This window comes from Heliangelus exortis, chromosome 2, assembly GCF_036169615.1.
Source record: "Heliangelus exortis chromosome 2, bHelExo1.hap1, whole genome shotgun sequence".
NCBI classification, from domain to species: domain Eukaryota; kingdom Metazoa; phylum Chordata; class Aves; order Apodiformes; family Trochilidae; genus Heliangelus; species Heliangelus exortis.
This window is the reverse complement of record NC_092423.1, coordinates 16,924,858-16,950,329: the sequence shown is the minus strand read 5'-3', so window position 1 is coordinate 16,950,329 and position 25,472 is coordinate 16,924,858. Positions and strand designations below refer to the sequence as shown.

The following is a 25,472-nucleotide window of genomic DNA, read 5'->3' as shown; positions in this document are numbered from 1 at the left end:
TCAGACAAAGTCTTCTCCATCTATCTGTACAAATAAACTGGACCTATCTATCCCGCTTGATTCCCCAGATATTTTTACAGTATACCTTATATGTAGAATTGAGGGAGCACATGGGATGGAAAGGAAAAAGCAGATCTGTGAGTATTAGGGAGAAGCTGTTCCTTTCTGCCTTCCCCAGCTCCAAACTGCTTGCAAGACAGATTGACATAAATGTCCTTCTTTAGGATTATCACTGCACAAGTGCATGTGTGCATTGCATGCAAAATGATACCTAATCACATGGAAAATAACTTTAAGATGTGAGAGTCTGTGTGTGTTCTCATGCTCTGTATCCTCTGCCTCTCTTTCAGAATCTCCAGTAGGCTTTGCAAAGGTTAGAGGTGTTTGCCACCAGGCAGAACTCTTTCTTCCAGAGCTTTGGTCTTTAAAATCACCTATTGAAAAATTGCCCTTTTGCCTGTGCACAAATGATTTTTATGAAGTTCTGTCAAATCTCCTAATCCCCTTTTTGGTGCAATTTACTTTTATCCCAAAATCCAGCTCTCCAAATTTGCCAAAGAAAACACTAGGCACCATACCATAGAAAGGCCATTTTAAATGAAGCTGTTCAGAGCAGGCTGTTAGGAAAGTATTAAAAAAAAAAAAAAAAAAAGCAGCAATGTGTTTTTCATATCTTCTTATATGCTTAAAAAAATCATCTTATGCTCTGATTAGAGAATAAGGGTGCCCTTGAAACCAGTTTCTTTTTCTTACTGAAATTTTATATCTCAGTTAATAAGAGGCCATGAAAGTGATGGAATTTTTATTTAAAGACCAAAGTGAAGGTAATAATAAAATATTTTCAGGCATGACTAAGAAATACTACTAAACAAGATTTTCTAAGCAGATATAAGAGAAAGATGATGGCATATGTCTTTGGCACCTGCAGCTCTCCATTGCCATAGTGTGCGAGCCCTCAGTTGCTGTCCCTTTGCAATACTTTGCAGTAGGCTGACTGAGTCACTGCAACGTGGGTTTGGATTTCCATAGTCACATCTAGGTGGCAAACTCCCTCTGAGTATTTGGGCACAAATTATTTGTGTAAAGTCATAGAATCATAGAATGGGTTGGGTTGGAAGGGACCTTGAAGACCATCTAGTTCCAACCCCTCAGCATGGGCAGGGACACCTCCCACCAGACCAGGTTGTTCATGGCCCAATCCAACCTCTTGAACACTTCCAGGGAGGGGACATCCACAGCTTCTCTGGATAACCTGTTCTAGTGGCTTACCACCCTCAAGTGAAGAATTTTCTTCCTAATACCTAATCTAAATCTACTCCAGTTTGAAACTCTTCTCTCTCACCTTACCACTACCTATCTTTCTATAAAGTCCCTTCCAAGCTTTCCTGTATGGTCTCTTTGGGTACTGGAAGGCCACTATAAGGTCTTCCTGAAGCCTTCTTGAGGCAGAACAACACCAAATCTGTCTTCTTTGTAGGAGAGATGCTCCAGCCCTCTGATTGTGTTTATGGCCCTCCTCTGGACTCACTCCAACAGGTCCATGTCCTTCCCATTTCAGAGCACAGTACTCCAGGTGAGGTCTCACAAAAGCAATATAGAGAGGGAGAATTCCCTCCCTTAACCTCCTGGCCACACTTCTTTTGTTGGAGCCTAGGATACAGGTGGCTTTCTGGGCAGCAATCACACATTGCTGGCTCATGTTGAGCATCTCATCAACAAACACCCCCAAGTCCTTCTCCTCAGGTATGGTCTCAACCCATTCTCCATCCAACCTGTAATTACCCTGGCCCACATGCAAAACCTTGCACTTTTTCTTGTTGAACTTCATGATGTTGGAAGGTCTCTCCAGGTCTCTTGGGATGGCATCCCATCTCTCCAGAATGACACCACCACTTGGTGTTGTCAGTGAACTTGCTGATGGTGCATTCAGTTCCACTGTTCATGTCACCAACAAAATCCCACATTAAGACAGTAACTTGCAGCTTGAACTAACGTGCCTGAGTTTTCATCTGATGTCCTTAACCACAACCAGTTAGTTTCTCCCCAATTTAGTAGTGCTAGCTTCCCCATAATAACTCAGTGGTGCTCTAGATAAGCTTCATTAAGGCACTCTGGGAATTTGGGCCGACCCAGGAGCCCCTTCTCAACAATCTGTCAAAGTTTGGTGGGGGGTTTTTTTTTGTTTTTTTTTTTTTGTTTTTTTTCCTTTCTTTCTGTTTGTGGTTTTTTTTTTTTTTTTTTTTTGGTTGGTTGGTTTGATTTTTTTGTTTGTTTTGTCTTGGTTTTTTTTTACTGTTACATGCAGTGACTTAAAATCTTTACAAACTCCTGATGAAAATGGAGGCAGTGTTGTGCCTGCAAATTCCTGACATTTATGTTGTGAGCAATGTCAGTTCAATCTGATTTAAAGACTTAAACTCTTACCTCATCTGATGTTGCCATTTGTCCTTCACTCAAGTTGTTTTGTGCAGTTACAACTCAGGAAGCTGTAAAAGCCTTTAGCAATCCTTTCGGTCTTTGTAGCTCTGTTCTCTTGGCTGTGCCTCCTAATGACACAGTGATTAAAATGTATTTTCATTCTTTACTAATAACATCCTGTATCATCTTTCTACTGCATTGTCTGGGATTACTGTCTGTATAGCTCCAGATCTTCCTACTTACTTTTTTGGATACTGATATGGGACCACAACTTCTCTACTACGTGGAGTTTTGATAGAATTCAGTATTTATTAGACATAGCTATCAAATTACCAGACATCACCTCAACTGTTACCGGATTCTTGGATGCGAGCTACCTAAATCTAGCTAATGCAGCTTAAAAATCTAGGTACTAAGAGTTTATTCTCAGTAGGAATTTTTTAACATTCTGCCTAGTTATTGTTAGATTGGAAACTCTCTCATGGGAAGGAGGAAGAAGAAGAGGTCAGGCCAGGTCAGACTGTGGCTGATGAGTGACTGTATTTAACCTCTTGGTTAAGCCCCCAGAAGGGCCAGAGAGCTCGTGCTTGCTGGTAGTGAGTCAGTAATAGCTGCTGTGGGAAGTGAGGGTGATGCTTGGCTTCTCATCCATTAATCCTGATTCTCATGCTGATCATTCTTTCTGTTTGTGTCCTAGGTCACAACTACAGCTGTGAACTTGCAGGAAACCTGTGTTCACACATATACAGAGGTCTCAGCCTTGTTGACCACTCTCCCTCCGTTCAAGGGCAGTCCTTACCTGAGATCTTGCTTTTGTATTGTGCAGTAATGCAGAAGCTTGTGGAGGGATTTCCTTTTCAGATCAAAGGCAAAATCTGTCAGCAAAGCTGCCTGACGTGCTGCAAATGCAGCCCTTTATGCCTTACAGATGGGGAATGTGAACTCCTGTGTACATACTGGCTTCAGGCTTAAGGTGGCATATTTTCATTTATCTTAGTAAGCATATTAAAAATCACAACTTTAATTAAACTGGTTCAAGCTGGCCATAGAGAAGAGGGCAGAGATGGAGCACACAGATAGACTGCCTTAAGACTGGGCAAAAATGATGACTTTATCCTATGACTTTATCCTGGCTGAATGGCTCCAGCTGGCTTTTGTTGTATCATACAAGAAACCTCTGTCTGAGGCAGTGTCAGGATTAACAGCCTGGCTGGTGTGTTCCCTTTCTCTGTACACTACTTTGTCTGTTTTCCTGAATGCTCTGAGAATTACTGCAAAATCATAAGTGAGAAAATAACTGCACAAAAAATGGATCCCCACAATAGGCACATCTTTGCAAATTGAGGAAAATTCTTTAAGAAATTAATCACAGAGTAACCTAAGGGAAATGAAGAACTGCAACGCGGAAGGAAGAGTGGAAGTGTTTTTATACTAAACGCTTTTCAAGGTCTCTTCCATAAGATGGCAGCAGCTTATTTTGTGAAATGGACTGGGAGACGGATGTGAAAGGGTATCTGCTGGAAGCCCCACAAAATCAGCATTCAGTCTTCACAGGCTTTAGCTCTATGTGCTTGGGACACGTAGATCAGTTGGGAACCTTACTTTATGTGCTAAGCCATTTTCTATTGTTTGGGACAGTGGTAATTTTTTTTTTTTTAATACAGGCACAGATACTAAGAGGCAAACTCCACAAGAGAGCTGTTAGTATCAAATGACACTTTTGCATTCACAAGGGTTGAGTGTGCAGGATGCAGGGAGAGCGATGGGGTTGTTTGACCTAGTTTGGATTTTTTAAGTGTTTAACTTTGTGTGGTTATTTTGTTAATAACTACCCAAAGCAACTCAAGTTCTGTGAGTAGAAGAGGTAGAAAAACAGTTCAAATTTTCTCTACATAAAAAAATGGAGATCTGTTTCATGGCACTGAACTGTTTCAGTGGAATCAAATGCTCGTTTTCTTTTGAAGACGGAGATTGTGAAAAGAGAGGAGTTTGTTTTTTTTCCTGCCTAACAAAAAGCAGTGCAAGGAAAGCACTGCTTTGAGAGGAACTATTTTCTGAAGTCTTAAGACATAAAGGATTTTATATTTTGGCTATTTTCGCTTTCCTTTCTAAATGTTTTCCGTATTTTCAGCAACACCCACAGTGGCATGTGCCTTACATTTATGCAGCCTGACTGTCTCCTTTGATGCATTTTTCTCTGAAGATGAGTGTCATACACTCACCCTGTTAGTACCAAATATTTAATAGTCATAAACTTCTGTGGTACTCTCTAATAGAAGATTCTATTTAAGTGCAAATTATGAATAATTTACTCAGTGTTTATGCTTATTCTGAATAGCTGGATAACATAGGAGGAGCTAAAAGCAGCCTATTTTTTACTTTCCCTGGTGCTTACACTTACTGGCTAATGTTAGTCATCTGTTTTTGTTTCCTGTGGCCCATTAATATCCAATCCATCAAGTGCACAGGAGTCACAGTAACAAAGCTGTAAACTCACAGAGTGGAAGGAATAAGATTCTGTGGTATTTGCCTTCCATTCATTTTTAAATTAAACTGTTCAGCTTCCGTGGTTCTGATTTCTGTGTTGATGGACTGTTACAGTACCTCCCAAATGTGGTCCTTCATTGGTCCAACATTGCTCCTCTGTCCTCCAGTTCAGCCTCTGGCTTGATGAGGATCCCAGGGCTGGATCTTGAAATGAAGGGGCCAAACGTAGCAAGGGTGAGTGGTTTCCAGAGGTATGCTGGGAAAGAGATGCACCCAAATTATTGATGGCAGGAGTCTGATAGTTTTAATCCCAGAGGAGAGTTTGGGGATTTAGATGTTGAGAGCACCTTTTTTTAACAATTGGACTCGGTTTTGTTCTTCCGAAAACAGCAGCAGAAATGGGTTGCTTTAGCCCTTTTTCCTTTCTCTGTGGTGTACCCCAATTTCAGCTAGGCAATGAAGGACTTTCATCTCTCAAATTTTGGCCAGTCGTGAAGTTCAAAGTCTTCGAAGAAGTTATGCTTGGCAGGAAGTACAGTATTTTAAGGGGTCATTTCATTGTTTCTGGTGTGCAGTCTGTGTGCTGCCTGATTTATACCAAGGAGACTCCTGGAATGTGTGTCCTGGTGACTTCTTTCTTTCCAATTAACTTTAAAGAAATAAAAAGAGAGATGAAAGCAAGTTATTTGAATAACATTTAAAATGTTTTATTTATTTTAGAAAGGCTCACATTCTTTCCAAGAGTCCACTTTCTTCCATTTTCAGAATGGAGTTTTTTTCACCTCAAATTATTTGTATTGTGATAGCATACAGAGTCTCAGGCAGGATGACTCCAGAGGATTTGGAGAAAAAAATTAGGTGAAATGAAAATGAAAAGTTGATGAGAGCAGTTCAGGGCCTATGGGGAGCACTGGGTATGCAAAGTTGGCTTGTGGTACTGAGCACAGCAACGGATCAACACAGGGCTGGAGCCCAGGTGGGGAGTACCAAGTTCAAAGTAAAGTGCCTGGTTTATTCAGTTTAAGTGGAATGGATGAGTCTGAGAGGGATGGCCCAACATCCAGTGGAGTGTTAGCCATTCTCAGTGTTCTGAGAAACGGGGGTCTCCATGGCCATATAAAGTGGTTTTTTTGTTTGTTTTTTTTTCTTTCTTTCTTTTTTTTTTTTGTTTTTTTTTTTTTGTTTTTGTTTTTTGTTGTTTTTTTGTTTTGTTTTTTGTTTTGTTTTGTTTTCTTCCCTCTCCTCCTTTTGTCCAAAGTTTTGTTACAGAACAAGTTAATGGCAATAATTTTGGTAAGTAACTAATTCCGTAGTTGGCTTTCACAATTGGCTTTCAGTCAATTGTGTATCAGATGTTGCCACATATTACTTTGTTTTGGTGTTTAGCCATAAATAACTCGTGACAATATTTTCTTATTCTAATATGCCATAATTTACTGCGAGCAAGCATATAATTCCTAAGAGACAGAGTGGCATTCACCCTTTACGTTCTTTGGGCTGTTATATTGAATCATACACAATGGGTGCAGCAGAGTGATTTAATGTCATCTTGAAAGAATTCACACAGGCTGCTGAAAAAGAAAACAGGCCATGGAAATAAATTGTAACTAAATATCTTCTTAAATATAGGGCTACAATGTGCACAGAGGTTGTATAATGCTGTCCCCCGCCGAACTTTTCCAACAGTCTTGGAGCTTCACCCTCCTGTGGAATAAGAAAAAAAAAAAAAAGGCATCCTGTAGAGTAAATTCCACAAACCAGTAAATTCTGTGAAATGCTCCTTTCATGTTGGACAGGTGGAAGTTCAGGATTCCACGACAGTTCAGGAGAAATACGAGATTCATACCAAGCATGAATGTATTCTGTTTATTGACACACTGGTTTAAGTAAGAGTGAGAAATCCAAGAAATCTGCTAAACTCCGCCTAATAGATGGAGGTGACTTGGAGAGTTTTCAAGTCTGCTATGTATCAGAACAAGAAGTTTGCCAGTTAACTGGATGTTCACAGGATTAGGTGAAAAAAAAATAAATTGTGGAGCTACTCACTAGCTTCTGAATAGCTGTCCTCAGTGGTATATTTCGGAGATGGCACTTGGTGCAGTGTAACTGTTCCTCTGGGAAGATCCTGACATGATGCTGCCACGAGGTGCTGGCTGGAGTTACAGCAAAATCAATAGAAATTCAGTAACTTGGTAAGCTCAGTTATCTGCTGGACACACAAAGAGTTGATGCCTGGTTCATTAGGGCAGAGAAACACACAGGCACCCCTGACTTGCACCACTTTTAGCAAAACTGCCTTTGTTCTGATTTTGGAGGGGTAGTGTTTTGAAATGGTCAGTTTTCAGCTCAGAGGAGCTATTTACCATTTATTTAGTGAGAAACTCTGATTCCTTGCATTAGGATGCTAATTAATTCTGCTCTATTTTAACTGTCAGAAACTGACTAAAAATGGGTTCAGAAAATGTCCATGCCAGATATTTCAGTGTGCTTTAGATTATTTATTTTTTCTACCTCTCGCTTATTTTATTTAAACTTATACTTGAATGCTTTCCTGAATGGGGTCCTAAATAAATAATTTGTATTTCAAAAACAATGAAAGTAACTTCAGTACTCAAAGATATCACTGAGAAAGTTCAATGCTTGCTATAAGGCTTTGTGTGCTGCTCTTGAAATGGTACCTGTGGCAGCTGTAAATCAGATTTTGATTTTTTTTTTTTTTTGCACAGTTGTCCCCAGTGCTGCAATAGGATCTGCCAGATTACAGCCCCTGAATCCCACTGAACTCTGGGGGCTTCACGTGAGCTTGAAGATGTGCACCAGGGTGAATTTTGTTGCAAAGTGTGGAGGCTGTGGGGTTGAAACTATGGTGACAAGGGAGAGTCCAGAAATCGTGGGTCCTTTTGCGGCATCTCCTGCCCAGGGAATGACGTCTTTATGGCAGCGAGGGTTCAGGTAACTTGCTATTTGCTGGTGTTTTAAGGTAGTTTAAAGTGGACTAAAGAGGCAGAACACAAAGAGCAGTTTTCCTCCCCCCAGTGTGTTGGTACAGGATGATGTAGTTTACCTTAAAGTGCCGTTTTGGAGAAATTGGTACCGGTAAAATACATCCCGATAAGAAGCCAATTTATGTACCAGAAATGACTACACGTGTTACATAATTAGAATACCTGCCCCAACTTCTGAATCCTCTCAGTGCGGGGCCTGCTTTTCATCTAGCATCATCTCTTCAGCTTAGGAGATGAAATGTAGCTGAGGAGCGTTATGAGAAGCAGATGGAGAGCCTGGCTGGAGGGCTGGCGGGGAGCGGGGCTACCTTGGCCCGCTTTGAGCTGAGCGTTCTGTGTACCTTTGAATGATGCCTTAATCCATGATAAAGACAGACAGCTCACTTTCCCAAAATCAAAACCATATTCATCAATGGATAGCCTCTTTCCAACACATCACAGGCTACGTTATATGGAGAATGCAGTCTGGAACAGCTTGATACACACAGAACTAGAAGGCTACACATGGATAAGATAAAATCATTCAGCTACCTAATAAATAAATCTGAAAGATGTTCTAAGATGATACAAATTCAAGTACTAACTTGATTTATTATCCCAGAGGGATGTTTGCTCCACCTTTCAGTCATTGAATCATGATTTACGGTACACATTCTCAGTCTTGATTTTTTTTTTTTTTTTTTTTTTTTTTTTTAAAGAAAGAAACCCTTCAAAATATGGCTGGTTGGCCTAGCTCTCTGCCCAGCTAGCTTCATGCTGCTTAAGTTAATACAGCTCGTTCAAAAATGTTTTTGAATGGATGGGGTTTTAAGTCAGCAAAGATTCAGTTTTAGTAACTAAATGTTATTCCAACATGGTAAAATACCAGTAGAGGCAAAGTCAATAAGCTCTAAAGGCAAATATATTAAAGAATTCTTATGCATCATGATTTTCTTCTTGCCATCGGGGGAAAAGATTGTATTTTTATACAGGAACTGAGATGTTTCCCTTTCTGTAGTCCTGTGTCGATTTAGCTAAAGCAGCAACTAAAAGAAACAAGAGTTTCATAAAGAAAGCCTTGTTGATAATTATAGAGTGGTTGTAAGCACACGTTCATAGCCTTTATTTTTCTTGTTCAGAACTTTATTATGGATCTTTAAGTTTCAAATGACTCTTGATACTTCACATGTGTGAGAGATTTTAAGTAAATAAACATAACATTATTTTGGGACAATACCTCAAATATATGCTTTAAGGGTCATATTCTTTGTTTGACCACATATGACTCTTACAGATTTATAAGGTAACTATTCTAAACCAGATTATCAGACTGTAAATAGGATAGGATGGAGCTAGAGGGAGAAATAAATACTGTTTGTAGTTAACAGTTCTAGTTCTAGCAAACAGCCCTTACATTAAGCAGGTATAAATTATGTATTGGTTATTCAAATTTTTCATTATGGTCAGAGATAGAAAAATTAACCATGAAAATGTTGTGTTTGTTTGCTAAATCACAGGTAATATTTATGTTTGCAGAAAAGAATCTATGACAACCATCTTTTGAACCATCTGCTGTGCTTTTTATTATCTGTGTATTTGATCTGGAGTGTAAAAATTAGTTGTGGTAAATGTGATTGAGGGTTTACTAAGATAAAATATAATTTTGGCTAGGATTTTGTCTGTTGCTTTTTAATTACTTCTTGAACTCCATTTTTATTACATAGCCTTGCAACATGAACAATTTGGTGGTGGTGATAACCTTCAAACATAAGGCACTCATTGATCTGGAAGAAGAATGAATTTATGTAACCCCTTTTCTTCCCAGGTAATATTCTCTTTGGTAAACAATTTATATCAAACCCACAATGTCCTGAACACCAAGAATATGATGGATGCAAGCCTGTACTCTGTGTTATGTGCCATCGTGCTTGAACCATTGTGTGTGTTGGTGAATTATTTTCACAAACCATTGATTCCAAAGGCTTCAGAACAATATGTTTTGAAACTTTGAAGGCTGAACAAAAGACCCTCAATCCACCAGAAGGGTGTGATCTCATGGGCACAGTTTGCAATGCTGCTGCTTACAGCGTTTAGTGGATATCCAGATACAAGCTGCACAGATTTCTCTTTGCTGTAATCTATTACCTCCACTTTTTGCTGGAACTGGTAGCAAAATCAATCATAAAAATCCTTTTTGTTCATATTTAGAAGTTTAAAATTTCAGAAAGCCAGGCCTTAGGCTGCATTCTCCCTGTTTTGAACTCTCAGTGTCTCCATTTGCATATGACACCATTAATTTATCTGATTTATTCTTTTAGTCAAGGGAGGAGAAAAATATTCAAAGCCTGTTCTAAGTTATGACAAATAAAATTACTTATTTCTTACATGCTGAAAAGCCAAGAACTCATAGTTTGGCTGGTTCAGATTTGTTCTCTCCAAAGGTGTCATGCTGCTCCTTATTCATGCTTTATTTGGGATTCCAGCCATTTAAAGAATGTTATCCTGCTAGTGCATACAATGCTTACTTTTTTTGTTCAATGCCACCCAATTTTCAAGGTGGCTTTGAGTATAAGTAAAAGGGCAGTGTCAACCATTTTCATCTATAACTTAAAGCAGACCCAACAGAGTAAAGGGAAAAACATGAATCACAAGATTCTTGAGTGCCAGCAATGGAACTTACTCTGGCATGGCAAGACAAATGGTATGGGCTGATCCAGCTTTGTTCTGCCCTGACTCCTTGGTGTGCCTTGGGCAGCTTGGAGGCTTTCTGGTGCCGTTGCAGTAAGGAAGGTGGTGGCAGAGCAGCTCTGGGAGGTGGCTGAAACCCAAACCAAGTGATAGACAGGGGGAGGGGATGATGCCCTGTGACAGATGTATCATCAGGGAGAGACAGAGTCTTGGGAGGAAGTTATGCTCAAAACTGAGGCAGTGCAGAAAGGGGAGCTGTGAATGGCATCAGATGTGGAGACTCAAAGACCAGAGCTAAAGCCAGTCTAATTTTTTTATTTGCAGCTGCACTGCCTGTGCCTTGAAGGGACGTTCTGTGTGGCATCAGGCAATGCTGGAAGCAAGAGGTGGTGAGGCCATGGGCAAGTTAAGTCTCCTCTGAGTGAAATTCAAAGTTCTCTGCCTGCCATTTGCTTCATATACAAGGCATTTCACTGTGAAGAGCCCAACTAAAGTGACTTGTTCCACAAAGAAGAAAGCTAAGTTTTTTACCATCTAATCAATGTTTCCTGAAAAGGTGCCAATGTCTGCTGAGCAGAAATACGATCTTTCTGCTGTAAATCTTGTTGCTTCTGACCCTAAACCTTCCCTGTCCAGATGTCCTCTCTCCTGACAAGTGACATTTAAAACTGGAGTATTAGCATTTAGGACAAGGACAGTGTGTGCTACAAAGCACATACTTGGGAGCTCTGCAGAAAATAATCTGAGTTACTCATGATTTTGGGGAAATTCAGAATGCCTCAGTACATGTGCCAGGTTGCTCGATTTTGACCAAGAGGGTATTATAAGTAATAAACATCACTATCATTTCCATCCACTCTAGCTAACTACCATCTTGGATGCAGATTAGTTTGTGCACTTGTATTGTGCACATATAAATACAAAGTCTAGATTTCTCTTGAAAAAGCTTGATGTTTTGGTAGCTAACTAAATGAATTCACATATAATCTTTCAGGAGCTGGCAGAACAGCATCTAGTTCTTGTTACCCTCTTTCTTCCTCTCCACCCTTTGGCTCTCACCATAATTGAAGACAACTGCTCTGGCCACTCAGCTCAGCATCTGCTAGATGAAGTTATACATCTCAGAATTAAGGTTTCCAGACGTGGCACCTAGTTGCCAGCATATTTCTTACCCTCTGTTATGCTTTGGGCCTCTTCTTTGGCCTCAGAGCTGTCTACCTGTCTCCCAGACTGCTGCTGCTGTTCTTGTACCATGGTGAATAGTGCTGGATTCCCATGTTGCTCTCTGTAATAATATGGAAAGGGAAAAGAACGGGGAATTCTGGGAGACAATTACACAATAACATTATGGCTCCTGTTACTTACAAACACGTTCAGAGTAATCTGGTATTTCAGAGCTTCTGCCCAGTGTCCTTCTGTGACATAGATGTGAGCTGCAGAGCAATCTCTGCCATCAAGCCATGGTTTTGAGTACCTGCATATTTCTGTAACAGCAGTAATTGATTTTCTATTTTATTTTAAGTAGAATGGCATTACCAGAAAATTGCTAACATTTGCATAGGGAAAGTTAACTCTTTTAAGTGGCTTCATGCCATTAAGTAGGAATGTAACCACTCCAGTACAGCAGTTTGTCCAGGAGAGGAAAAATAACCCTTCAAAACCCTGGCACCAGTTCTACATTAGAACAGAATTACTGTAGCAGACTGAAGTGACAAGCCTCACATTTTAAAATGAGCATGTAAGCGAGGCATGTGCCCAGACTGGCATGGAACAGAAATCCTCATATTTGTATATGCCTTGCGATTTGTGTACATGCACAAAAACAATTAAAAAAGAATCTGTAAAAAGATATATAATATAACACTGAAGAGATGAGTTTAATATTCTTAAGCCAGTTGCATGAGAAAACCTAAGCAGACATTAAATAGACAGCATTTTCTTTAATAGGCAGTACCAGAAGAGCTGAGAACAGCTCATCAGAAATCACCAAGGAATCTGTAATGGCTTGTATATAGGGAAGATACAAAGTCTAGAGCATTTATATGTAAATTCTAGATTGAAAGCCTCCTAGTTGTCTTTTGTAGCTTTCTAGATGTCAAGTTAAGAGATTGGACAGCCTGCATGACTGACCATGACAGGGCAGCTCAGCTCCTGTCTCAGCAGGTGTAACACAGGGTGTCATTTTGTCTTGAACTGCAGCAGTGCAATACATAACTGGAAGCATTTCTTCTTGTTCTCAGTCTCAGGCAATGCGTCCAGGAGGGTTTGCTTTATGAACAGCTCTTTAGAGGCCTGTTAGTTACCAGTCAGCCCCGTTGTGCTTTTCTGTGTGCTCGCTGAGAGGAGCTGGGGAGCCTCAGTGAGTGCAGGTGGGCTAAGGCAGATTGTGCCCAGCTGAGGACATAGGATGCTGCTACACACCAGGGAGTTTTCCTTGAGACCAGAAAATACAGGCATCACAAAATTATTTTCTTTTACCAGCCTGGAGAAAAAAAAAAAAAGCACCTGCTTGAATTATGGGGATCTGGGAGCACTGGGATCTCAGCAGGGTGCAGGGACAATTGAGGCTGAGTGATGAAAGGCAGAGGTTGGGCCTGGCACTGGAGCTGTGCTGGAGCCCCACGTCTACCACCCCATCCAGCCTCAGCTGTGCTGAGGGCAGCAGCTACTTGGGCTGCAAAGGTCAGTGGTGACGCTGGCAGTACTGCAGCCTCAAGTACTAATTAGTGTTTCAGAGCTTATTTCAGATCTACAATGTCTTGGTTCCACTCTGGTTTCATGTAATTCCTTTATGTATTCAAAAATTTGAAAACTGGCCAAGTTGAAAAGTTTCTTTGGGGTGAAATCTATACATTTTTCGAAGAAAAGGTTGTGCTTTTATAGTTTGCTAGCAGCAGGCAGTCTGACAGCACTGTTATTTATTGTTATAGAAGCTGACTTTCAAATATGATGGCACTGTGAAATAATCCTATTTAGTAGAAAACTATGAATAGAGTATTGGGGCTTCATCAATCAGTGCGTAAGCAGAGATGAAGTGACTGACCCTGATCCAGAGACCTTTCAGTTTAACAGATTCAAGAGCTGTACTCTGTTGGTGATCAAACCCAGCTTCTGTATCATACTTTTGCCTTATTTTTCTTCTATTTTGGGGTAAGCTGCACAAACAATCATTGCTGTTGGTTATGCTGTCAGTGTATGTGCACATACTCACTTCCAGCCCAGTTGCTGGCAGTGCTACAATGCACCAAATAATCACTTTTTTAAAGTTGTTTTTAAAGATGATAGTTTTAAAAAAATCCCCCAAAACATAAAAAGACCATGGGATGACTTTTCCAATAACATCTTGAACTTGTAATTCTGCAATGTTGTCTCTGAGCCATTAATGAAATCCATATTGCAGGGATGGCCTTGAAGTAATGGAGGAAGAAAAAGGCAGCTGTATTTGCTCTCCTGCAGCTCTCTGTTTTTCATTATGTTCTCTCTTATTTTTGTTTTGGGGTGTATTTTTCTGGGGCACACAGCCTCCCTGAGGCCGGTCTGCTGCAGAAAGCAGGTTGAGTGCCTGGTGCTGGCTCTCCAAGGGCTGTCAGTGGTGGCACTGCAACCTGTTAAGCAAAGCACTGAGGTGCTCAGAAAAGACGAGCAGTGTTTTTTGTGGGTCACAGTTCTGGCAGAAATATTTCACTGAACTGTGAGTATATTACTGAAAAAAACCAACCCAACCAGCAAGATACTGCCAGAGTTAGCCTAATGATCCAAGCTTTTTACATAGCTGATGACCAAGAGAGGTTTACCCTCTCTCAAAATGACACATTGGAATAATATTAGCTAACTGTCTGTAGCCTGGTTGGGGAAACTCCTTCCAGACACATAATTGTTACTGTCACCTCTCATGCTGTATCGTATTCAAGGCTGATGCCTATGAATTTTGCCTGTATGCTTTTTAAGAGCACTGGAGGATGTCAGCCTTGAATTCTGAATACATAGTGATGGCTCAATTAATAGCAGACTGGAAAAGCACAAAATTAAAGTATGTGTTAGAGTGCTGGCATTAGCTAGATGGTTTTTCAACAAGCTGTCAGGCAGTGTATGTAGGAAAAGTAGAGCTACCATGGTAGAGGCATGGTAGAGACAAAGAGATTGCACTTAGACAGTTAAAACCCGACTCATCTTTGATTGGATTTGCAAAACTGGGTACATGGTGCTTCTTTCTTACTTCATGCACCCAGTGAGAGTTCATAGCCACTGTGGTGGAGCAGAAGGTTGGAGCTCATGGGGACAAAGCCCCAGACAAGGGTTTAATCCTGTTCTGTGCTATTGTATGCAGACAAATCTTCCTCGTAATGAAAGACTACAAAACTGAAGCAGAGTTTATTAGACACTGGCTATGTTTTAAAAGGATCAAAATAACACAGGCACATCGGTGCTTGATTTCTGGCTCTCCAGTAACTAATTTCTCCCAACCTGAATCCACACATTCATAATGCAAAATGTTTTACTTCCCATTAAAGTAAGAGTGTCTATTTATGCAGTTTCATTTCCAATAAAAGCTATGCTTTACAGTGCATTATACAGAACGACAGCGGCGCACTGAATTGCAAGGTCACGCTATAGATCATACTCCCTCTGCCAAACACCCAGTAAGGAATTTTCAAGTAAGCTGTAGTAAGGGGCTGAGTGGTGAGCAGAGCCAGAAACAATACAGGTTAGAAAAATGTTTGTTTTATTTAGTGAAAGAAGAAAGAGTTTGACTTATTAGGGAGGCTTTTCCTACCGTATTCATTCTGGATCCAGGTCCTGGAAAGAACCTTTGGGATGGAACTTCCTGCAGTTGACCCTAATCTCTCCTCTGAGCCTCATGCGTCTTCCTCTAAACCGAGGAATACTGGGTGTGTTTGAAGATCTAACTAGCAGTTTATGCTCTGTGCTGTTACATTACCAGACTTTTGCCTTTTTCCATGTGTGTGAGGCTACGTGACTGGTGAAAGGTGGGGAAGTGTCATCCTCAGTGCATACATTAGGTGTGCACTACTGTACAGCTGAAAGTAGGGGGTCTAAATAGTAAGAATACCTTATTCCAGATATTTGCAAGGGTATCTTGTTCTCCAGAGGAAAAATTTGCCCTAGGACACAGAGGATGATGGAGGTAACACTGTGCAATGCAACAACTAAATGGCTCTGTCCATTTTCTGTGTATGCAACAGTTTGAAGATAGTTTAACAGATGTCTAGAAGGCCAAGAGGTGTCAAATCTGCTATGGAAAAAACTTCTGTTTAGGAGTACAGTTGCAAGTGCAAGACAAGAGAAGCAGTACTAATAGTGAAATCAGAGAGCCACAACAGAAATTATCATTCACACCCACACAAAACATGAGATCAAATTAAAATTTCAGTATTGAATAGGCTGCTCTCCCAGCATGGTTGGTGAGCTGCACCCAAAACTCTGAGGTGCCCCTAGCAAACAGGTCTCCCAACAGAATCAAAGCTGAGTAACAACACTTGTGTTATCCAACAGACAGTGATGGACAATATTTTGGGAATATAACTTATTGGTAGGGTTGTACTGCTTGAGGGAGGTAGGCTTTGGGCAATGCAGAGATGGCAGTGACATTTTATAAATCCACCTTTTGACTTGGGCTCTCCCAGGTTATTCCCTGCAGGAGAAAGAAATTGGTAATGGAGTGAGGAGCATCTTTGGTGCAGTCTGATCTATTTATTAGTTTCTTTGTTTGCAGAGAAAGCACAGGAAACTCTTTCAGGAACTGGCAGCAGAAGACACCTCCAAGTTTCACTTGCTGACTTTGGCAGAATTCCCTGCTCCCTCAGACTTTATAGCAATGATTCTGACTGAAGGTCTGGTTTGCTGTTGCCTTTCTTTCTCTCTGTCAGGCAATCACATCCATCTGGATCACTGTGATTTTCAGATGTCACTGCAACATGGGCTTGATGATCCTAGAGCCCTGGTCTCACTAATCACTACTCTGAATTCTGTTCACAGAACATCACAGAATGGTGAGGGTTGGCTGTTGGTGGACACATCCATGGGTCTGAGTACCTGCACTTAATGCAAGCATTCCTGGTATGTTTTCCTGAATATTGTCACAATTTTAAGGTGAATTAAGGTCAATTAAGACTGAAATATGGAAAATTGGTCTGGGGACAACCAGAACAGGGTACTAAAGGGTTGTGAATGGAAGTCTGAAACAACAGAAAAGTGTTGGGGTGTGTTTCTCTGTGTGGGTGGATAAAGGAGTTTAAATGGCTCACTGACCCAGTGGAAGTGACTGACCCAGAGGAAGATTGGCTTTTCCACCCTGCACTTCAGTGAACCCAGGAAATAGTGGTATCAGTGGTCCAAGCTGAGGAGCTTTGCAGGTCCATGGCTTTTGTGGTAAGCATTGATGCCAATGCTATGGTTCTCACTTTACTGACAGCTCTTCATAGAATCTGTCGTGTTAGTTTTTCTCCTTGTTTCAGCCTGCCAGGTGTCTGAGGACCACAGTGGCAGGTCACATAAGTCAGACCTCTGCTATTTTAGCCAAGTCATGGTCTGGTAGATCACTGCTGTGCCCAGCAAGATTTTACTTGAAATAGCATTTACAGCTTAGCACACTGAAAACATAATCCATGCTGTCTGGCAGCACAAGAAGCTCTTAAGAAAGGGCAACCACAATGCAGAACTGGAGTCTCAGCAAAATGCAGCAGGAGCAGCTGGATGTCTCCCCTGGGGCAGATAAGCAGGATGAGACATTGCTCATGGCAGTGCTCAGCTGCACTGAGCACCCCAGAGCTCAATTGTTGGTTAAGGTGTGACCCATACAAACTAAGTCTGGTGACAGGAGCAGCAAGATTTTAGTTGGATTTCAAAAGCAATTGAAAAGTTATTGCTGCTGGGCTTGTCAGCCTGTACTAGGCAGTGGCTGAACTTACATATTCACTGGGAGATGTACACTTGCAAAATGAGTAAAGCAAAGGCAGTAAAACTTACTGCCCTGGGGGTCACCAGTCTGTGCACTGGTTAGAGATGGGTGGATGTTCCTACTAGAAGTTTCCTTCTGGGTGAAGACTTTTTGGGGATAGATTCATGTTTGTATCAGTGGTTACTGATGGGATTTCATCAATTCCTCAATCAATAAGTGAAGAAAAAAGTGGAACTGACTGAAACAAAAAAGATTGCTTTTAAAAAAATTCTTCTTTAATTAAATCTCTTACTGGTTTCATGCTGATTTGGTGTCATAGTTTAGATTTTTTTACATTGAATGACAGAAGAAGGGAGAAAAAAGAAGAAATGTTTATTTAATTCATGCTATAGAATGTAATGACAAGAGATTGTTTCCATACGTACTGCTTTTGTTGACCTTTTAACATTTGGAAATGTCAGGAAATACCATTACTGTAGGTCTATCCAGCTTTAATGCTACAATAACTTTATAGCTATTCACAAGGGAAATTATTATATGTTGCCTGAAACAGTGAAAGGTGTATGCGAGCATACACACACAGATCTCTTTTTCTTCCTCCTTGCCAAATATATCTCTCTGGCTGCATACAGTCTCTGTTAAAAATGCAACTTTTGTGTCCCTGCAATTTTGACCTTGCTTTCAAATCTGTCAGATTTATTGAGGCAGCAAAAGGCCATGTTTCTGGGAAGTTTAAAGAAATTTAAAATAGTATAGAATGCATTTTAACTTACCGTGATTAGGTAACGGCCAAAATTGCAAAGGCTTTTAAAACACAGATATTAACCTTTGTTTTATTTTGTTTTGTTCTTTGAGGGGTCCTGTTAAGCCTCACAGGGGTTCAGAAGGTGGTACTTTGATCTATGTCTTTTGTCTTGCCTTTAGAATTGAGGTATAGGATCCAGTCATCATTTTAATGCTTCAGTCCCAGAAACCTGGGAGGGTGGTGTTGATGAAGTGATGCTCTCCCTGGATGTGTGAGCAGCATAGCATACACATTATGTTGTGTCATGTCATGTCATGTCATGTCATGTCATGTCATGTCATGTCATGTCATGTCACACTGTGTCATGGCATAACCCTGGTGTGGTGGGAGGACACCATTACCTTGGACAGCACCAGGACAGCAGCGGATTTGTCACTGTCCCCCTGCCTACAGCCAGAACCAAAGCAGCCAGAGATCCAAAGCAATCCAGAGAAAGTGATTAACAGCTAATACACCACTTGTAAGATTCTGGTCTAGAACTCAAACCCTCAGTGATTTGAGTGGAATGAGGATTTTGTCCTTTGGTTTGAGAAAAAGAACAAAAGAAGTGATGGGAATCTCAGTGGATAAATTCAAATACAAAACAGGGAAAACTGAAATCAGCAAACACACACACATAAACCTTTAAAATATTCTAAAGGATTAAAATGAATACTGATAATGGGCACAGCTATTGCATATTTTACAGAACCCAACCATTTACATGTTAAGGAATTAGTGAAGTGGAAACCAGTGGAAGGTGTCCCTGCCCATGCAGTGGGGTTGGAACTAGATGATCTTTAAAGTTCTTTACAACCCTGGCCATTCTATGAATTACCTTTAAGGTTGTAGTTCACTTTACATTGTCTGTCCATAAATATTCTGGACTTTGCACTGGCTTTTCTGTTACCAGAAGGATCATGGTAAGCTGTGGATCTAGGAGATTTTGCCTATCGTGCACACAATTAAAAACCAACAAACTCCCAAAACACCCATCTAGAAATGCTCTCCACAAAAATGCTAATCTAAACTTATGAAATGGTATTTTTGCTACTACTTCATGAGCTTAAATGGGTTTTTTAACAAAATACTTTTGAAATACAACAAATGAATAGTAATTGTCAGGTGTGATTATTACTTTGCAGAGCTTTGGAAATGAGAACTGTGAGAACTGGCTACCCTAGGGTATCAACAAATCTCTTCTAGTGGCTCAGATCAAGCTCACAGTTGATGATTGTTCCAAAGAATACGTGAATAAGATTTTGACACAAATTATTGAGATTTGTTTGTATGTAGTCTTTTAACTATATTTATAATATACATGTTTTTATAAATATAACCTCAATTGTACAGAATAATCTGACTACACCTGTATCCCTTTGTAATTAATTTGTGTGATATCAGTATTAGTAAGTGTTAGGTGTATTGAACAATAGGCTGAATGTGATGTTTCAGTCATAAATGGCTAAATGTTTTTAAAACTATGAATAGTATTCAAAACATTGAATGGTAATGGATTCTCCTGATAATGACTTAAAGTGCTTTGTTTCTTATTCATTACATCAGTTAGAGAGAAATCTAAATTTGCTTTGACAAGTGTCAAAATTAAGAAGTACCTTGTTAGTCTTAGCATTTATACAGATATACACATGCACATATAAATGTTTGTATGTCTGGATACACACCCAAATGCACATATGGGATTCAGCTCTGTGCTTATCTCATCCAGTACTTGTGGATAGCCAGTTTTCACAGTCTTTGCTTCCAAAATTTTGCGAAGTGTAAACCTGACAATTAAGATTGCTATAGTAATGCTGTTTCTAGGTTAGTAGCTTGCATGTACTTTGTTACTTTGGCTACATAGTGATTTATGATCTTTAATTATAAACTCAGACACTCATACATCCGTAAACACACATACACTCATGTGTATGAGTACTAACAGACATGCTTCACTTAGAGGTGTAATGTGCTTCCAAATTGTTACATGTGGTTGCTGGCAGCATCTATTATCTATCTTAAAAAGAACTTTCAATTCTTTTAATATGGCAGATTTCTCATTAATACAATTAAGCTTAAGAATGCTATTTAATACATCTGATCTTCAGCCTAGTGGTGATCTACTCTGAGATTTTGTACAGACTTTTCTGGACTAGTTTGCATCTGTGAAGGACAGAAGATTTATTGTCCCAGGTTGTTGCTGCTAGTGCCTAAAGCAGAAGCACTGCTTCAGTGTGTTGGGCTGTTGAGAGTCCTCACGTGCTGGGACTGCAGTGATTCCTAGAGTGAGCCACAGACAGCAGAAGCAGCTTGATGTTAAAAAGGGAAACTATCTAAAATAATTGCTCGATATGGATGTTTGGTATGCCTTGTGAGAGAAACTAAGAGTTGGGAAAACCCTCTGGAACACTCTGAGTCAGACAGGGAAGATTTGAAGCTGGGTCTTCTATAACCTAAGCCAGCTGTGATGACTTCTGACAGGGGAAGGAAGGAAAAGAAGACAAAACCACCTTCTCCTCCCTTCTGGGAGCCAGTTGATGAACCTTCTCTGCCACATCTGCCTGTACTACCATGTAAATTGCCAGGAGTTGCAGCAGATGTTTAGTCACAAATTTAACATTTCTGCTTGATCAAAAAAAGTGGTTTGCAATCTGCCAAATTAAGCCCCTGCTTAGCCAAACGTGTGTTTGTCAGCCTTTTGTTACTCACAGCCTTGTCACTCACTTTGTGTAAAACTGTGCCCCATTAAGAGCTCTGTAGTTACCCTGCATTAATTCCACAACACAAGAATATATCCAACACCAGGTATATGGCTGAAGCTATCAAGCTAAGGTAGCAGTACCCTTCAGGGGGTCACAAAAGCAAATACCTCTGAGGTACTGAGGCCTTGGTTTTGCAAGAGTGTCAACAAAGTCTCCAACTGGCTGTGGTGGGATGTACTCCAAGTCAGTAATCCAAAATGAGGCATCAGTCACTACATGTGGGGGTTACTCCCTCCCCGAGTCCCTTTGTTGGTGGAAAAGGCAAATCCCGCCTTTTCGGCAGAAGCTTTTGTCAGGAGCTGAATGTTCTTCAGGCACAAGTGGTAGGTGTTAAAAGGGAACAATGCACATGATTTGATGCATTTAGATTAGCAATGAGCTCAGTGTTGAAAATTCCTGGCCGTGGGTCAGTCTAGCATAACATTTGGACAACATTTCCCTGAACTGAAGTTTCTTAGTCTGGAAATCCAAACCGCTGATAACAATTAGTTGTTCCCTTCACTTCTGTGCCTAATTAGGAATCTGCAGGGAGAGGCTGGGGTTGGAGTGTGGAGGGTTGGGGTAGGAGAGGAGCAAATGAAAAACAATCAATCATTTTCAAACCTGTCAGTAGGTGAAGGTCAACTCAAATTTAAGCTGTGGCTTATGTTTGATTTGCATTTGATCTGAGCCACCACACACCCCTCAGACTTTAATGCATCCTGGCAATCAGATGTTCCAGGACTGAGTTTTTCCCATTACTTGCCAGACAGCAGCTGGGTGGCTCCTAGCAGAAGGTTGTAAGGAATGGAGAAAGACAGGAGGTCATCAGTGACCACTAAAGGATGAAAGAGGGGGAAGTTGGGTGGTTTCATGCAGTCAGTCTCCTATGGTAAATGATTTTTATATTGCTCAAAGTCTAGCTCTGGTGAAGTCTTTTTTTACCACTTCTCTAAATACCCTGACTTGTTCAGAAATGCAGTATAAAGCTTTCGTCCCGGCCTGTTCAACTTAAAAAATGGAAAACAAAATCCTCTTAATCCCTCCTTGGATCAGCCTGCCCAATGAAGTAGCCAAACTGGTAGTCACAGTATTGCTATGGTGCTCAGGCTGCTGTGATTCCTACACCTCGTCCCTCTTGGATCACCAGTGGGATCAGTCATTCTCTATTAGGTTGGAAAAGCTCAGAAAATAAGAACAATAAAAATGTTAAACGTGCTGTGGAATTTCATTCCACTTCTATAATGAGCTTAGCAAACCCTAAAGGAGAGAATACGTAATTTTAAACAGATTTTTAAATAGCTTTTTTGTCAGCTCCCTTGGAAGAGGAGCAGAGCCAGCTGATGATACTTTTTCAGCAGCAGAAGCCGTGGCTTTTTGAGCTTTATTCCTCAAGGTGCTGAATGTCCTTGGCTTCTCCTGCACTTGTCTGGAGTGGGGTGAGCTATGTCTTGTGGGATCAGGACCTCTCAGCAGGGTGGTCAGGGAGCTCCAGGGTGCTACTACTGTCACCTATAATGCAATGGTGGAAACACAAGAACCTCCCCTGGCATGGAGGCAGCCAGCTGGGCCTGGCAAAGTTACTGGCTCCTTTTTACTGGAGAACAACATTGCATGGCAGTAATTCTAGTTTCAGTAACTACTCCACCATCTTCAGGTTCATTTAATTCCCACCTTAACAGATGGCTGCTTTGAAGGAGATGAGGAGAAAAGAGCTTTTCTACTACAGGATTTTTGGGGGGCACCTTAAACTACGGCTCTAGAGGAGGATTGCAACCCAAAACCATCTCATCTCTTTCCTGAGTCCTTCTCTTTGTTCCTAATCTCATTTGACTGATAATTGCTCAAGAGCAATAAGAAAAGCATTTGAAGAATCCCATCAATCCAACACAGATTTTTAACACAGGCCAGTCCAGTTAGAATATTATGGGTGGCCAAAATAAGTTGCTTGTGATAAGTCACATGAATAAAGTACTGGTTGGTCACGAAACTCAAAACAAGAAAGTTTCTAGTCTCAGTTTCCGTCTAGAAAACCAGACAATACTGAAAGGACTTCCAGCTCTTGATTTAAAAAAAAAAAAAAAAAAAAAGGTAGAGCTGGAAATGAAACAGATGAAACCATTAGTTTATTTCACTTGAAAGCTTCTGCTCTGAGGAGAGCTATACCATATTGTTCTGTACAAGAACACCAGATTAATTACCTTTTCTCTCTTTCACCTTTTATAGAGATGCTGCACAAATGGTATCAAGCTGACGGAGAAAATTATAAATATACTGTGGCTGCAATTTAGCAGCATTAATCACACAAATTTAGTAGTTTTAGATGGTAGTAGGTCATCCATTAGCTGAAAAGTTGACAGTTGTATCATAGAAGCCCAAGTTCAGGCCTCATCTTCCCCTTTCAGGTCATCTATTTCTTTCTCGGCAAAAACATCTGGTCATTTCAAAACTGTAATTTTCATACATTTTAGCTAACAGTGGAATGTTGAAAAGCTGTTCTGAAAAACATAGTTCTTTCCTGTGCCAAACCAGTTGGCTTGGAGTTAGCAAATATTGTTATAAATCTTCCCTTTTCTTTTTCAACAGCTCTAAAACTACAGAATTAAATACTTCATAATGACCAGCCAGTGGACAGGTTACTGTGCTGAAGCTGAGCATGCAAAGCCACCAGGACCTCTTGAATGCTGCCCCAGCCAACCTGTGGAGCTCAAGCCCACGGAACCCCCAAGCTGCCTCCCGACCCAAACCTTAAATGGAGGACCCTTTTTCTTCCCTTCTCTCCTCCCAGGCACACTCTGAAAGAAAATAGCAAAGCAGAAATTCTGCCTTCAGTCTCATGTGTGAGCATTCTCCATTAATGTGCATCAGTGGAGATGGTCTTTCTCACTGCTTGTCCTCCAAATCTTACCCCAGCCTTGTGCATGGACTCATAAACAGTAGGCTAGGGGATTTCCCCCTCTTTTATTTGCCAAAAAGAAGAAAAAAAAAGAGAACAGCAATTTTTGTCAACCCAAAAGAATTAGAAATATGAAGTGAAAATTTTGGAAGTGATGAAATAACTTTTTTACCTTTCCAAGGTAAATTTCATCTGGAGCAAACTGAAGACATTAGAGGTGTGCCAGCTGGTGTGCTGGTTTGTTCCACCCAACAACCCAAGAGCTTGGGAATGGCAAAGGCAACTTCTTCTTTTAACAGATACGTAACAAAATATGTCAGATACAAGGCAGACACACTGGCAAGTGTTCTACCCCCTGTGGCATGTGGTTAGAGCATTCTGTGCACAGACATGCTTTGGTCAGAAACCCTGTTCTGAGTTAGACATAGGAATGTGAAATCCCACCTCCCTTCACCATCCAAACTCCCTGGCTTCTGCTCTGGAGGCTGGTGCAGGAGAGATACCATCCTCTATGCTGTGAAGGATGCATGGATGCTTGGGCAAATCAGGGGTGCTTTTAAAAAAATCATGTAGGGAAGCAGGATGATCCATTCAGTCAGGGGCAGGGTTTCTGGTCTGCTGAAAATTCAAAAACTATTGAAACTTTGGGTCTGAGCCAAACCAATTTCTTGTAATTATCATTCTGGTTTTGTGGTCCTGACAGCAGTAATGGAATGTTCTCAGCTACTGAGTCCTGACGTGCTAACGCAGCTCATCTGGACCAGCAGTGCTGCATCAAAGCAAGAGGAAAATACTGACTGCATAGGATACCTTCTCAGAGCCATGACAAAATTTCTGGTCAGAGAGAGGCAGCTGTACTTCAGAAGAGCCCAGCAGGACATAATACTCATTTAACACATGGAGGAGGAAAGTTCAAGTTGCTTGCTTGTGCAGCAAATCCCAAACAAGAACCCAGCTGCCAGAAGTGCTGGGGTTCACTCACTCTTATGTTCATCATCTGTCAGAACTGTTCTGTTTTGTGTAAGGATTAACTAGAGTAAAGATTAAAATCCAACTGCTAGGCTGCAAACTGAATGTCTGTCCATGGATCCATTCACAGCAGTCACTAGACAACAAGGAGCTTGTCTCTTCCTCAGTAGGAGTCAAAGACCCCTTAATCTGAGAAAGAACAGGGACTTCAATGTGTGTCCTCTCCAAGGCAGTTAGTTAATAGCCTCAAAATTGGTGTTCTGAATCAGGGATCTTGCAAGCTCACTTTTTCTGATTCTATGTAACATTTGAAGTAACTGTCTTTTCATCTGAGAAGAACATTATTAGCTCTCTTTGAAGAAATAGGTGCTGGGAAGCTGAGCAAGAGTTTCTGTGGTCAGAGTTGGGAACCATTCATACATTGTGTTAGGAAGAACCATGCAGACAAATTATCTCTTGCCCCTTCTGCCCATCCAGGATGTGGTGGCTGGATGCCTGGTACCTTAGCCACTGGTTTGAGATGCTCAGCACACAATGACAAGGTCACTCTTGCAATCAGAATACAGCATCTGTAAAAAAAATTTGC

The 25,472-nt window shown here is 40.8% G+C and overlaps 1 long non-coding RNA gene across 1 annotated transcript; it reads right to left on the bottom strand.

The window, feature by feature from the left end:
• Positions 1 to 6,471: 6,471 nt before the first annotated feature.
• Positions 6,472 to 24,885, bottom strand: LOC139793675 (uncharacterized). The gene is made up of 3 exons (XR_011724710.1): positions 24,716 to 24,885; positions 11,750 to 11,862; positions 6,472 to 6,609 (listed from the first exon to the last, which is right to left on the bottom strand). It is a non-coding gene; the product is annotated as an uncharacterized lncRNA (long non-coding RNA).
• Between the last annotated feature and the right edge of the window lie 587 nt (positions 24,886 to 25,472).